The 15,233-nt window shown below is 43.1% G+C and overlaps 3 non-coding genes across 3 annotated transcripts; all 3 read left to right on the forward strand.

The window, feature by feature from the left end:
• Positions 1–1,910: 1,910 nt before the first annotated feature.
• On the forward strand, positions 1,911–1,984 carry trnan-guu (transfer RNA asparagine (anticodon GUU)). The gene has a single exon. It is a non-coding gene; the product is annotated as a tRNA-Asn (tRNA).
• A 2,346-nt stretch (positions 1,985–4,330) lies between these two features.
• trnan-auu (transfer RNA asparagine (anticodon AUU)) lies at positions 4,331–4,404 on the forward strand. The gene has a single exon. It is a non-coding gene; the product is annotated as a tRNA-Asn (tRNA).
• Positions 4,405–7,701: 3,297 nt separating this feature from the next.
• trnan-auu (transfer RNA asparagine (anticodon AUU)) lies at positions 7,702–7,775 on the forward strand. Its single transcript has one exon. It is a non-coding gene; the product is annotated as a tRNA-Asn (tRNA).
• Positions 7,776–15,233: the final 7,458 nt, after the last annotated feature.

A 15,233-nucleotide genomic window follows, 5' to 3' on the forward strand; every position in this document is an offset into this window, starting at 1 on the left:
ACATTGGTAAATAGGAAAGCCTGCTTGTGTTATTAACTGATGAAAGGAACTGCTAAACTTGGTTCAATTACCACAGAATCCCAGTGTGCTATAGGCTGGCCACTGCTTGGTAGGAGTTTCCCGTACGTGAGTGACTGTTCCTTCCTTCCTTCACGCCCCGCTCAACCTCGTCTTCTTCTAAAGAGCTTGGCGCTGTCCTCAGAAGCTTTGGTCTTACTCCGCACCTGAGTGGCCCCACCAAGGGCAAAGGGCACACTCTGGACCTGCTACTGACAAAGCGGGTTAACATTTCAAATTACAGTGTGGTAAATGTTACTTTGTCTGATGGTTTCTGTATTTCTCCAGGTGCAATGAGTTTGCAGTCTTCTTTGCAAGACTCAGTTCAGAACATTAAAAATACCATTATTTGCAGATAACAAGCACGCAGCCAGCTAGACAACTGGAGTTAACCCATTTTGCATTTTTTGCTGACAAAACTGTCCAAGAGATCACCACAAGTCTGAGTTCCACTACATGCTGCCTTTATGCATTGTCTACCAGATTTTTAAAGTCTACGGTGAGCAGTCTGTTGGCTCCAATCACTCAAAAAGTCAGCATGTCGCTTGGATCTGGAATATTCCCAAGAGCCTTAAAACTGCGGTCATTAAGCCTCTCTTAAAGAAGAGCAGTCTTGATGCCACAGTGCTAAATAATTACCGGCCCATCTCAAACCTACTACTACTACTCAGTTGTCCATTATTTTATTTTTTTTATCTTTTATTATCAAAAACATCTTACAAGTATTTACATATATTTACATAATTGTACAGACAAACATCACACACAAGTGCAAGGGAATGGGATACACAAGGGCAGGGGGAGAAGAGACAAAAAATTACAGAAAATCAAACACACAATCATTCTTCAAACTTTCTTCAGTGATGGGGGGTGATGCCGTGGATGGGGGGGTGATGCCGGGGTCAGAAGATGATGTCCAGGTTTCCAGAGGGTATAAGGTGGATCAGGGTGTTGTGGGGGATGAGGTGGGTGATGAACCGGTGCTCTGCTGCCATGTGGAGGTGTCGGAGGTGTGCGGCCAAGAGTCCTTTGAAGATGGGCCAAGGTTCTGCTGTTTTATTGTCACGGAGATGGATGTTCCTGTTGAGATATAATGTATACCGGGCTATGGAGAGGGTTACAGTTGTCCATTCAGGCGTGCAAATTATTTACAATGACAGAAAATGCGCTGCTGTTACAAATTGGAATAAGAGATGGAAAAGTATCCCTGCACACACAGATTAACTGCACTCTTTTCACTTTTTGATTCTCAGTTTGTTGGCAAGGAATGACTGACGTAGACCCATTTTGGATGAAAACCGTGTTTTGCGTTTGTGGAAATGAGCATCACGCAAGGATGTATGGGCTCTGTGGCGCAATGGATAGCGCATTGGACTTCTAGGCATTAGTTGCAAGGGCTTTCAAAGGTTGTGGGTTGAGTCCCACTAGAGTCGCTAATGGTGAGAGAACATTTTTGTTTTTTACAATGGAACGTCTGCGCGCTTTACTATCTGATAAAAGGCACTGCTGAACGAGGTTTATTGCCAAGTGTGCTTGAAAAAGTAAGCAAATACATCGGCATTATGTCAAATAACATTATCTTGCAATTTTTCCTCAATATCCAGATTAACTGCAGTATATTGAGTGCGCAATAAATTGGCGAGAGTCGATTGATTGAAAGACTTCCAGTTTTTTTTATAGCTACATTGGTACAGGGGATTTAGCTCAAAGGTAGAAAGATTGATGCCCTCGCTCTCCATTAAACACAGTTGATTGGACAGGGGCTGAACTTTCGAATGTTGCTGGCTCGCTTAAAAAAAAAAAAAGATGTTGCGGCTTGTCGAGTCGCAAATATTTTTTCGACTGGGCTGGATGTCTCTGTGGCGCAATTGGCCAGCGCGCTCGGCTGTTAACCGGGAGGTTGGTGGTTCGAGCCCACCCAGGGACGACAAGCTTTTTTGGAAGAGCTATCGCAGGCAAAATCCACGAGGTAACATTGTTTGCTGAATATCTACCTGAAACAGGTTGGAGTAACATTTTAGAGGCGCTGTGGCTTAGTTGGTCAAAGTGCCTGTCTAGTAAATCCCAGCAGTGCTTTCATGATAGCCTTTCAAGGAAATCAGTTGTTTACATGTACAGAAAAACATATCACCCGAAAGAACTATTTTGCAATTATAGATTGAACAGTATCCCTGAATAAACAGAGTAAATGCACTCTTTTCACTCCTTGTTTCTCAGTTTGATGGTAAGGAATGATTGATGTAGACCGTTTTCGGATGACTGTTTTCTTTTGTGAAAAAGGGGAATCAGACAAAACTTGCAAAGGCATTCAAAGGCTGTGAGTTCGAGACCCACCAGAGTCACTGTCGTAACCCCTGTTATCTACATTGGTAAATAGGAAAGCCTGCTTGTGTTATTAACTGATGAAAGGAACTGCTAAACTTGGTTCAATTACCACAGAATCCCAGTGTGCTATAGGCTGGCCACTGCTTGGTAGGAGTTTCCAGTATGTGAGTGACTGTTCCTTCCTTCCTTCACGCCCCGCTCAACCTCGTCTTCTTCTAAAGAGCTTGGCGCTGTCCTCAGAAGCTTTGGTCTTACTCCGCACCTGAGTGGCCCCACCAAGGGCAAAGGGCACACTCTGGACCTGCTAATGACAAAGCGGGTTAACATTTCAAATTACAGTGTGGTAAATGTTACTTTGTCTGATGGTTTCTGTATTTCTCCAGGTGCAATGAGTTTGCAGTCTTCTTTGCAAGACTCAGTTCAGAACATTAAAAATACCATTATTTGCAGATAACAAGCACGCAGCCAGCTAGACAACTGGAGTTAACCCATTTTGCATTTTTGGCTGACAAAACTGTCCAAGAGATCACCACAAGTCTGAGTTCCACTACATGCTGCCTTTATGCATTGTCTACCAGATTTTTAAAGTCTACGGTGAGCAGTCTGTTGGCTCCAATCACTCAAAAAGTCAACATGTCGCTTGGATCTGGAATATTCCCAAGAGCCTTAAAACTGCGGTCATTAAGCCTCTCTTAAAGAAGAGCAGTCTTGATGCCACAGTGCTAAATAATTACCGGCCCATCTCAAACCTACTACTACTACTCAGTTGTCCATTATTTTATTTTTTTTATCTTTTATTATCAAAAACATCTTACAAGTATTTACATATATTTACATAATTGTACAGACAAACATGTCACACAAGTGCAAGGGAATGGGATACACAAGGGCAGGGGGAGAAGAGACAAAAAATTACAGAAAATCAAACACACAATCGTTCTTCAAACTTTCTTCAGTGATGGGGGGTGATGCCGTGGATGGGGGGGTGATGCCGGGGTCAGAAGATGATGTCCAGGTTTCCAGAGGGTATAAGGTGGATCAGGGTGTTGTGGGGGATGAGGTGGGTGATGAACCGGTGCTCTGCTGCCATGTGGAGGTGTCGGAGGTGTGCGGCCAAGAGTCCTTTGAAGATGGGCCAAGGTTCTGCTGTTTTATTGTCACGGAGATGGATGTTCCTGTTGAGATATAATGTATACCGGGCTATGGAGAGGGTTACAGTTGTCCATTCAGGCGTGCAAATTATTTACAATGACAGAAAATGCGCTGCTGTTACAAATTGGAATAAGAGATGGAAAAGTATCCCTGCACACACAGATTAACTGCACTCTTTTCACTTTTTGATTCTCAGTTTGTTGGCAAGGAATGACTGACGTAGACCCATTTTGGATGAAAACCGTGTTTTGCGTTTGTGGAAATGAGCATCACGCAAGGATGTATGGGCTCTGTGGCGCAATGGATAGCGCATTGGACTTCTAGGCATTAGTTGCAAGGGCTTTCAAAGGTTGTGGGTTGAGTCCCACTAGAGTCGCTAATGGTGAGAGAACATTTTTGTTTTTTACAATGGAACGTCTGCGCGCTTTACTATCTGATAAAAGGCACTGCTAAACGAGGTTTATTGCCAAGTGTGCTTGAAAAAGTAAGCAAATACATCGGCATTATGTCAAATAACATTATCTTGCAATTTTTCCTCAATATCCAGATTAACTGCAGTATATTGAGTGCGCAATAAATTGGCGAGAGTCGATTGATTGAAAGACTTCCAGTTTTTTTTATAGCTACATTGGTACAGGGGATTTAGCTCAAAGGTAGAAAGATTGATGCCCTCGCTCTCCATTAAACACAGTTGATTGGACAGGGGCTGAACTTTCGAATGTTGCTGGCTCGCTTTAAAAAAAAAAAAGATGTTGCGGCTTGTCGAGTCGCAAATATTTTTTCGACTGGGCTGGATGTCTCTGTGGCGCAATTGGCCAGCGCGCTTGGCTATTAACCGGGAGGTAGGTGGTTCGAGCCCACCCAGGGACGACAAGCTATTTTGGAAGAGCTATCGCAGGCAAAATCCACAAGGTAACATTGTTTGCTGAATATCTACCTGAAACAGGTTGGAGTAACATTTTAGAGGCGCTGTGGCTTAGTTGGTCAAAGTGCCTGTCTAGTAAATCCCAGCAGTGCTTTCATGATAGCCTTTCAAGCAAATCAGTTGTTTACATGTACAGAAAAACATATCACCCGAAAGAGCTATTTTGCAATTATAGATTGAACAGTATCCCTGAATAAACAGAGTAAATGCACTCTTTTCACTCCTTGTTTCTCAGTTTGATGGTAAGGAATGATTGATGTAGACCGTTTTCGGATGACTGTTTTCTTTTGTGAAAAAGGGGAATCAGACAAAAGTTGCAAAGGCATTCAAAGGCTGTGAGTTCCAGACCCACCAGAGTCACTGTTGTAACCCCTGTTATCTACATTGGTAAATAGGAAAGCCTGCTTGTGTTATTAACTGATGAAAGGAACTGCTAAACTTGGTTCAATTACCACAGAATCCCAGTGTGCTATAGGCTGGCCACTGCTTGGTAGGAGTTTCCCGTACGTGAGTGACTGTTCCTTCCTTCCTTCACGCCCCGCTCAACCTCGTCTTCTTCTAAAGAGCTTGGCGCTGTCCTCAGAAGCTTTGGTCTTACTCCGCACCTGAGTGGCCCCACCAAGGGCAAAGGGCACACTCTGGACCTGCTAATGACAAAGCGGGTTAACATTTCAAATTACAGTGTGGTAAATGTTACTTTGTCTGATGGTTTCTGTATTTCTCCAGGTGCAATGAGTTTGCAGTCTTCTTTGCAAGACTCAGTTCAGAACATTAAAAATACCATTATTTGCAGATAACAAGCACGCAGCCAGCTAGACAACTGGAGTTAACCCATTTTGCATTTTTGGCTGACAAAACTGTCCAAGAGATCACCACAAGTCTGAGTTCCACTACATGCTGCCTTTATGCATTGCCTACCAGATTTTTAAAGTCTACGGTGAGCAGTCTGTTGGCTCCAATCACTCAAAAAGTCAACATGTCGCTTGGATCTGGAATATTCCCAAGAGCCTTAAAACTGCGGTCATTAAGCCTCTCTTAAAGAAGAGCAGTCTTGATGCCACAGTGCTAAATAATTACCGGCCCATCTCAAACCTACTACTACTACTCAGTTGTCCAATATTTTATTTTTTTTATCTTTTATTATCAAAAACATCTTACAAGTATTTACATATATTTACATAATTGTACAGACAAACATCGCACACAAGTGCAAGGGAATGGGATACACAAGGGCAGGGGGAGAAGAGACAAAAAATTACAGAAAATCAAACACACAATCATTCTTCAAACTTTCTTCAGTGATGGGGGGTGATGCCGTGGATGGGGGGGTGATGCCGGGGTCAGAAGATGATGTCCAGGTTTCCAGAGGGTATAAGGTGGATCAGGGTGTTGTGGGGGACGAGGTGGGTGATGAACCGGTGCTCTGCTGCCATGTGGAGGTCTCGGAGGTGTGCGGCCAAGAGTCCTTTGAAGATGGGCCAAGGTTCTGCTGTTTTATTGTCACGGAGATGGATGTTCCTGTTGAGATATAATGTATACTGGGCTATGGAGAGGGTTACAGTTGTCCATTCAGGCGTGCAAATTATTTACAATGACAGAAAATGCGCTGCTGTTACAAATTGGAATAAGAGATGGAAAAGTATCCCTGCACACACAGATTAACTGCACTCTTTTCACTTTTTGATTCTCAGTTTGTTGGCAAGGAATGACTGACGTAGACCCATTTTGGATGAAAACCGTGTTTTGCGTTTGTGGAAATGAGCATCACGCAAGGATGTATGGGCTCTGTGGCGCAATGGATAGCGCATTAGACTTCTAGGCATTAGTTGCAAGGGCTTTCAAAGGTTGTGGGTTGAGTCCCACCAGAGTCGCTAATGGTGAGAGCTCAGAGGGCAAGAAGAAAGAGGAAAAACATGTCCGAAATACCCTCTCAGCCTGTGGTTACCCCACTTGGGCTCTCAACAGAGTGAAGAGAACCATGAAGCAGGACAAAAGGGAAACTGAACAGAGAAGGAAGGGTGTTTCTATCCCTTATGTCTCTGGCCTGTCGGAAAAACTGCAGAGAATTTTTAGACAACACGAAGTCCCTGTTTATTTTAAACCAGGAAACACTTTAAGACAAAAACTGGTTCATCCTAAGGACAAGTTGCCGACTCAAAAACAGAGCAATGTAGTTTATTCGATCCAATGCAGTGAAGAAAGCTGTAAAGAACGGTACATAAGTGAGACAAAACAGCCTCTACACAAGAGGCTTTATCAGCACAGAAGAAATACAAGTTCAGGACCACAGAGCGCCGTGCATCTCCATCTTGAAGCCTCTAATCACTCGTTTGAAGACGGTGAGGTGAAGGTTTTAAGCAGGGAGAAAAGATGGTTTGAAAGAGGAGTCAAGGAAGCTATTTTTGTTAAAAAAGAAAAACCTTCTTTAAACAGAAATGGAGGGCTAAGATTTAATCTTCCTGTTATTTATAATGGGATACTGAACCCCTGGAAAGGTAGAGGACCAGGACCAGGACATTTAGATGCTAATCAGGTACTCAGGGTGGTTGAGCCAGGGTCTCACAAAGACAAAGAGGATTCTAATAGCCCATTAAAATTCTGAATAGGCTAGCTCGGTAGATACAGGGGGGGAGTTTCTGTTGAAACAAACAACTCTTTCTTACTTCAGGAAGGCTCCTCCCAATGGGCGGGTCTTACCACAGAACAGTATTAATATCGGAGTTCTCGATCTAAATTCTTTTATTGACAATGACTCTTGGATGAGAGTCGAAACGTCTATTTTTTCAAACTGAGTCCAGATGACTACAACTGAAGCTTTTTCTACAATGGTGAGAGAACATTTTTGTTTTTTACAATGGAACGTCTGCGCGCTTTACTATCTGATAAAAGGCACTGCTGAACGAGGTTTATTGCCAAGTGTGCTTGAAAAAGTAAGCAAATACATCGGCATTATGTCAAATAACATTATCTTGCAATTTTTCCTCAATATCCAGATTAACTGCAGTATATTGAGTGCGCAATAAATTGGCGAGAGTCGATTGATTGAAAGACTTCCAGTTTTTTTTATAGCTACATTGGTACAGGGGATTTAGCTCAAAGGTAGAAAGATTGATGCCCTCGCTCTCCATTAAACACAGTTGATTGGACAGGGGCTGAACTTTCAAATGTTGCTGGCTCGCTTTCAAAAAAAAAAAGATGTTGCGGCTTGTCGAGTCGCAAATATTTTTTCAACTGGGCTGGATGTCTCTGTGGCGCAATTGGCCAGCGCGCTTGGCTATTAACCGGGAGGTTGGTGGTTCGAGCCCACCCAGGAACGACAAGCTATTTTGGAAGAGCTATCGCAGGCAAAATCCACAAGGTAACATTGTTTGCTGAATATCTACCTGAAACAGGTTGGAGTAACATTTTAGAGGCGCTGTGGCTTAGTTGGTCAAAGTGCCTGTCTAGTAAATCCCAGCAGTGCTTTCATGATAGCCTTTCAAGCAAATCAGTTGTTTACATGTACAGAAAAACATATCACCCGAAAGAGCTATTTTGCAATTATAGATTGAACAGTATCCCTGAATAAACAGAGTAAATGCACTCTTTTCACTCCTTGTTTCTCAGTTTGATGGTAAGGAATGATTGATGTAGACCGTTTTCGGATGACTGTTTTCTTTTGTGAAAAAGGGGAATCAGACAAAAGTTGCAAAGGCATTCAAAGGCTGTGAGTTCCAGACCCACCAGAGTCACTGTTGTAACCCCTGTTATCTACATTGGTAAATAGGAAAGCCTGCTTGTGTTATTAACTGATGAAAGGAACTGCTAAACTTGGTTCAATTACCACAGAATCCCAGTGTGCTATAGGCTGGCCACTGCTTGGTAGGAGTTTCCCGTACGTGAGTGACTGTTCCTTCCTTCCTTCACGCCCCGCTCAACCTCGTCTTCTTCTAAAGAGCTTGGCGCTGTCCTCAGAAGCTTTGGTCTTACTCCGCACCTGAGTGGCCCCACCAAGGGCAAAGGGCACACTCTGGACCTGCTAATGACAAAGCGGGTTAACATTTCAAATTACAGTGTGGTAAATGTTACTTTGTCTGATGGTTTCTGTATTTCTCCAGGTGCAATGAGTTTGCAGTCTTCTTTGCAAGACTCAGTTCAGAACATTAAAAATACCATTATTTGCAGATAACAAGCACGCAGCCAGCTAGACAACTGGAGTTAACCCATTTTGCATTTTTGGCTGACAAAACTGTCCAAGAGATCACCACAAGTCTGAGTTCCACTACATGCTGCCTTTATGCATTGCCTACCAGATTTTTAAAGTCTACGGTGAGCAGTCTGTTGGCTCCAATCACTCAAAAAGTCAACATGTCGCTTGGATCTGGAATATTCCCAAGAGCCTTAAAACTGCGGTCATTAAGCCTCTCTTAAAGAAGAGCAGTCTTGATGCCACAGTGCTAAATAATTACCGGCCCATCTCAAACCTACTACTACTACTCAGTTGTCCAATATTTTATTTTTTTTATCTTTTATTATCAAAAACATCTTACAAGTATTTACATATATTTACATAATTGTACAGACAAACATCGCACACAAGTGCAAGGGAATGGGATACACAAGGGCAGGGGGAGAAGAGACAAAAAATTACAGAAAATCAAACACACAATCATTCTTCAAACTTTCTTCAGTGATGGGGGGTGATGCCGTGGATGGGGGGGTGATGCCGGGGTCAGAAGATGATGTCCAGGTTTCCAGAGGGTATAAGGTGGATCAGGGTGTTGTGGGGGACGAGGTGGGTGATGAACCGGTGCTCTGCTGCCATGTGGAGGTCTCGGAGGTGTGCGGCCAAGAGTCCTTTGAAGATGGGCCAAGGTTCTGCTGTTTTATTGTCACGGAGATGGATGTTCCTGTTGAGATATAATGTATACTGGGCTATGGAGAGGGTTACAGTTGTCCATTCAGGCGTGCAAATTATTTACAATGACAGAAAATGCGCTGCTGTTACAAATTGGAATAAGAGATGGAAAAGTATCCCTGCACACACAGATTAACTGCACTCTTTTCACTTTTTGATTCTCAGTTTGTTGGCAAGGAATGACTGACGTAGACCCATTTTGGATGAAAACCGTGTTTTGCGTTTGTGGAAATGAGCATCACGCAAGGATGTATGGGCTCTGTGGCGCAATGGATAGCGCATTAGACTTCTAGGCATTAGTTGCAAGGGCTTTCAAAGGTTGTGGGTTGAGTCCCACCAGAGTCGCTAATGGTGAGAGCTCAGAGGGCAAGAAGAAAGAGGAAAAACATGTCCGAAATACCCTCTCAGCCTGTGGTTACCCCACTTGGGCTCTCAACAGAGTGAAGAGAACCATGAAGCAGGACAAAAGGGAAACTGAACAGAGAAGGAAGGGTGTTTCTATCCCTTATGTCTCTGGCCTGTCGGAAAAACTGCAGAGAATTTTTAGACAACACGAAGTCCCTGTTTATTTTAAACCAGGAAACACTTTAAGACAAAAACTGGTTCATCCTAAGGACAAGTTGCCGACTCAAAAACAGAGCAATGTAGTTTATTCGATCCAATGCAGTGAAGAAAGCTGTAAAGAACGGTACATAAGTGAGACAAAACAGCCTCTACACAAGAGGCTTTATCAGCACAGAAGAAATACAAGTTCAGGACCACAGAGCGCCATGCATCTCCATCTTGAAGCCTCTAATCACTCGTTTGAAGACGGTGAGGTGAAGGTTTTAAGCAGGGAGAAAAGATGGTTTGAAAGAGGAGTCAAGGAAGCTATTTTTGTTAAAAAAGAAAAACCTTCTTTAAACAGAAATGGAGGGCTAAGATTTAATCTTCCTGTTATTTATAATGGGATACTGAACCCCTGGAAAGGTAGAGGACCAGGACCAGGACATTTAGATGCTAATCAGGTACTCAGGGTGGTTGAGCCAGGGTCTCACAAAGACAAAGAGGATTCTAATAGCCCATTAAAATTCTGAATAGGCTAGCTCGGTAGATACAGGGGGAGAGTTTCTGTTGAAACAAACAACTCTTTCTTACTTCAGGAAGGCTCCTCCCAATGGGCGGGTCTTACCACAGAACAGTATTAATATCGGAGTTCTCGATCTAAATTCTTTTATTGACAATGACTCTTGGATGAGAGTCGAAACGTCTATTTTTTCAAACTGAGTCCAGATGACTACAACTGAAGCTTTTTCTACAATGGTGAGAGAACATTTTTGTTTTTTACAATGGAACGTCTGCGCGCTTTACTATCTGATAAAAGGCACTGCTGAACAAGGTTTATTGCCAAGTGTGCTTGAAAAAGTAAGCAAATACATCGGCATTATGTCAAATAACATTATCTTGCAATTTTTCCTCAATATCCAGATTAACTGCAGTATATTGAGTGCGCAATAAATTGGCGAGAGTCGATTGATTGAAAGACTTCCAGTTTTTTTTATAGCTACATTGGTACAGGGGATTTAGCTCAACGGTAGAAAGATTGATGCCCTCGCTCTCCATTAAACAACGTTGATTGGACAGGGGCTGAACTTTCAAATGTTGCTGGCTCGCTTTCAAAAAAAAAAGATGTTGCGGCTTGTCGAGTCGCAAATATTTTATTGACTGAGCTGGATGTCTCTGTGGCGCAATTGGCCAGCGCGCTCGGCTGTTAACCGGGAGGTTGGTGGTTTGAGCCCACCCAGGGACGACAAGCTATTTTGGAAGAGCTATCGCAGGCAAAATCCACGAGGTAACATTGTTTGCTGAATATCTACCTGAAACAGGTTGGAGTAACATTTTAGAGGCGCTGTGGCTTAGTTGGTCAAAGTGCCTGTCTAGTAAATCCCAGCAGTGCTTTCATGATAGCCTTTCAAGCAAATCAGTTGTTTACATGTACAGAAAAACATATCACCCGAAAGAGCTATTTTGCAATTATAGATTGAACAGTATCCCTGAATAAACAGAGTAAATGCACTCTTTTCACTCCTTGTTTCTCAGTTTGATGGTAAGGAATGATTGATGTAGACCGTTTTCGGATGACTGTTTTCTTTTGTGAAAAAGGGGAATCAGACAAAAGTTGCAAAGGCATTCAAAGGCTGTGAGTTCGAGACCCACCAGAGTCACTGTTGTAACCCCTGTTATCTACATTGGTAAATAGGAAAGCCTGCTTGTGTTATTAACTGATGAAAGGAACTGCTAAACTTGGTTCAATTACCACAGAATCCCAGTGTGCTATAGGCTGGCCACTGCTTGGTAGGAGTTTCCCGTACGTGAGTGACTGTTCCTTCCTTCCTTCACGCCCCACTCAACCTCGTCTTCTTCTAAAGAGCTTGGCGCTGTCCTCAGAAGCTTTGGTCTTACTCCGCACCTGAGTGGCCCCACCAAGGGCAAAGGGCACACTCTGGACCTGCTAATGACAAAGCGGGTTAACATTTCAAATTACAGTGTGGTAAATGTTACTTTGTCTGATGGTTTCTGTATTTCTCCAGGTGCAATGAGTTTGCAGTCTTCTTTGCAAGACTCAGTTCAGAACATTAAAAATACCATTATTTGCAGATAACAAGCACGCAGCCAGCTAGACAACTGGAGTTAACCCATTTTGCATTTTTGGCTGACAAAACTGTCCAAGAGATCACCACAAGTCTGAGTTCCACTACATGCTGCCTTTATGCATTGTCTACCAGATTTTTAAAGTCTACGGTGAGCAGTCTGTTGGCTCCAATCACTCAAAAAGTCAACATGTCGCTTGGATCTGGAATATTCCCAAGAGCCTTAAAACTGCGGTCATTAAGCCTCTCTTAAAGAAGAGCAGTCTTGATGCCACAGTGCTAAATAATTACCGGCCCATCTCAAACCTACTACTACTACTCAGTTGTCCATTATTTTATTTTTTTTATCTTTTATTATCAAAAACATCTTACAAGTATTTACATATATTTACATAATTGTACAGACAAACATCACACACAAGTGCAAGGGAATGGGATACACAAGGGCAGGGGGAGAAGAGACAAAAAATTACAGAAAATCAAACACACAATCATTCTTCAAACTTTCTTCAGTGATGGGGGGTGATGCCGTGGATGGGGGGGTGATGCCGGGGTCAGAAGATGATGTCCAGGTTTCCAGAGGGTATAAGGAGGATCAGGGTGTTGTGGGGGACGAGGTGGGTGATGAACCGGTGCTCTGCTGCCATGTGGAGGTCTCGGAGGTGTGCGGCCAAGAGTCCTTTGAAGATGGGCCAAGGTTCTGCTGTTTTATTGTCACGGAGATGGATGTTCCTGTTGAGATATAATATATACTGGGCTATGGAGAGGGTTACAGTTGTCCATTCAGGCGTGCAAATTATTTACAATGACAGAAAATGCGCTGCTGTTACAAATTGGAATAAGAGATGGAAAAGTATCCCTGCACACACAGATTAACTGCACTCTTTTCACTTTTTGATTCTCAGTTTGTTGGCAAGGAATGACTGACGTAGACCCATTTTGGATGAAAACCGTGTTTTGCGTTTGTGGAAATGAGCATCACGCAAGGATGTATGGGCTCTGTGGCGCAATGGATAGCGCATTGGACTTCTAGGCATTAGTTGCAAGGGCTTTCAAAGGTTGTGGGTTGAGTCCCACCAGAGTCGCTAATGGTGAGAGCTCAGAGGGCAAGAAGAAAGAGGAAAAACATGTCCGAAATGCCCTCTCAGCCTGTGGTTACCCCACTTGGGCTCTCAACAGAGTGAAGAGAACCATGAAGCAGGACAAAAGGGAAACTGAACAGAGAAGGAAGGGTGTTTCTATCCCTTATGTCTCTGGCCTGTCGGAAAAACTGCAGAGAATTTTTAGACAACACGAAGTCCCTGTTTATTTTAAACCAGGAAACACTTTAAGACAAAAACTGGTTCATCCTAAGGACAAGTTGCCGACTCAAAAACAGAGCAATGTAGTTTATTCGATCCAATGCAGTGAAGAAAGCTGTAAAGAACGGTACATAAGTGAGACAAAACAGCCTCTACACAAGAGGCTTTATCAGCACAGAAGAAATACAAGTTCAGGACCACAGAGCGCCGTGCATCTCCATCTTGAAGCCTCTAATCACTCGTTTGAAGACGGTGAGGTGAAGGTTTTAAGCAGGGAGAAAAGATGGTTTGAAAGAGGAGTCAAGGAAGCTATTTTTGTTAAAAAAGAAAAACCTTCTTTAAACAGAAATGGAGGGCTAAGATTTAATCTTCCTGTTATTTATAATGGGATACTGAACCCCTGGAAAGGTAGAGGACCAGGACCAGGACATTTAGATGCTAATCAGGTACTCAGGGTGGTTGAGCCAGGGTCTCACAAAGACAAAGAGGATTCTAATAGCCCATTAAAATTCTGAATAGGCTAGCTCGGTAGATACAGGGGGGGAGTTTCTGTTGAAACAAACAACTCTTTCTTACTTCAGGAAGGCTCCTCCCAATGGGCGGGTCTTACCACAGAACAGTATTAATATCGGAGTTCTCGATCTAAATTCTTTTATTGACAATGACTCTTGGATGAGAGTCGAAACGTCTATTTTTTCAAACTGAGTCCAGATGACTACAACTGAAGCTTTTTCTACAATGGTGAGAGAACATTTTTGTTTTTTACAATGGAACGTCTGCGCGCTTTACTATCTGATAAAAGGCACTGCTGAACAAGGTTTATTGCCAAGTGTGCTTGAAAAAGTAAGCAAATACATCGGCATTATGTCAAATAACATTATCTTGCAATTTTTCCTCAATATCCAGATTAACTGCAGTATATTGAGTGCGCAATAAATTGGCGAGAGTCGATTGATTGAAAGACTTCCAGTTTTTTTTATAGCTACATTGGTACAGGGGATTTAGCTCAAAGGTAGAAAGATTGATGCCCTCGCTCTCCATTAAACAACGTTGATTGGACAGGGGCTGAACTTTCAAATGTTGCTGGCTCGCTTTCAAAAAAAAAAGATGTTGCGGCTTGTCGAGTCGCAAATATTTTTATTGACTAGGCTGGATGTCTCTGTGGCGCAATTGGCCAGCGCGCTCGGCTGTTAACCGGGAGGTTGGTGGTTCGAGCCCACCCAGGGGCGACAAGCTATTTTGGAAGAGCTATCGCAGGCAAAATCCATGAGGTAACATTGTTTGCTGAATATCTACCTGAAACAGGTTGGAGTAACATTTTAGAGGCGCTGTGGCTTAGTTGGTCAAAGTGCCTGTCTAGTAAATCCCAGCAGTGCCTTCATGATAGCCTTTCAAGCAAATCAGTTGTTTACATGTACAGAAAAACATATCACCCGAAAGAGCTATTTAGCAATTATAGATTGAACAGTATCCCTGAATAAACAGAGTAAATGCACTCTTTTCACTCCTTGTTTCTCAGTTTGATGGTAAGGAATGATTGATGTAGACCGTTTTCGGATGACTGTTTTCTTTTGTGAAAAAGGGGAATCAGACAAAAGTTGCAAAGGCATTCAAAGGCTGTGAGTTCGAGACCCACCAGAGTCACTGTTGTAACCCCTGTTATCTACATTGGTAAATAGGAAAGCCTGCTTGTGTTATTAACTGATGAAAGGAACTGCTAAACTTGGTTCAATTACCACAGAATCCCAGTGTGCTATAGGCTGGCCACTGCTTGGTAGGAGTTTCCCGTACGTGAGTGACTGTTCCTTCCTTCCTTCACGCCCCGCTCAACCTCGTCTTCTTCTAAAGAGCTTGGCGCTGTCCTCAGAAGCTTTGGTCTTACTCCGCACCTGAGTGGCCCCACCAAGGGCAAAGGGCACACTCTGGACCTGCTAATGACAAAGCGG

This window comes from Eucyclogobius newberryi, unplaced genomic scaffold, assembly GCF_026437365.1.
Source record: "Eucyclogobius newberryi isolate DKJ021-1_F unplaced genomic scaffold, fEucNew1.0.hap1 SCAF_41, whole genome shotgun sequence".
Taxonomy (NCBI): Eukaryota; Metazoa; Chordata; class Actinopteri; order Gobiiformes; family Gobiidae; genus Eucyclogobius; species Eucyclogobius newberryi.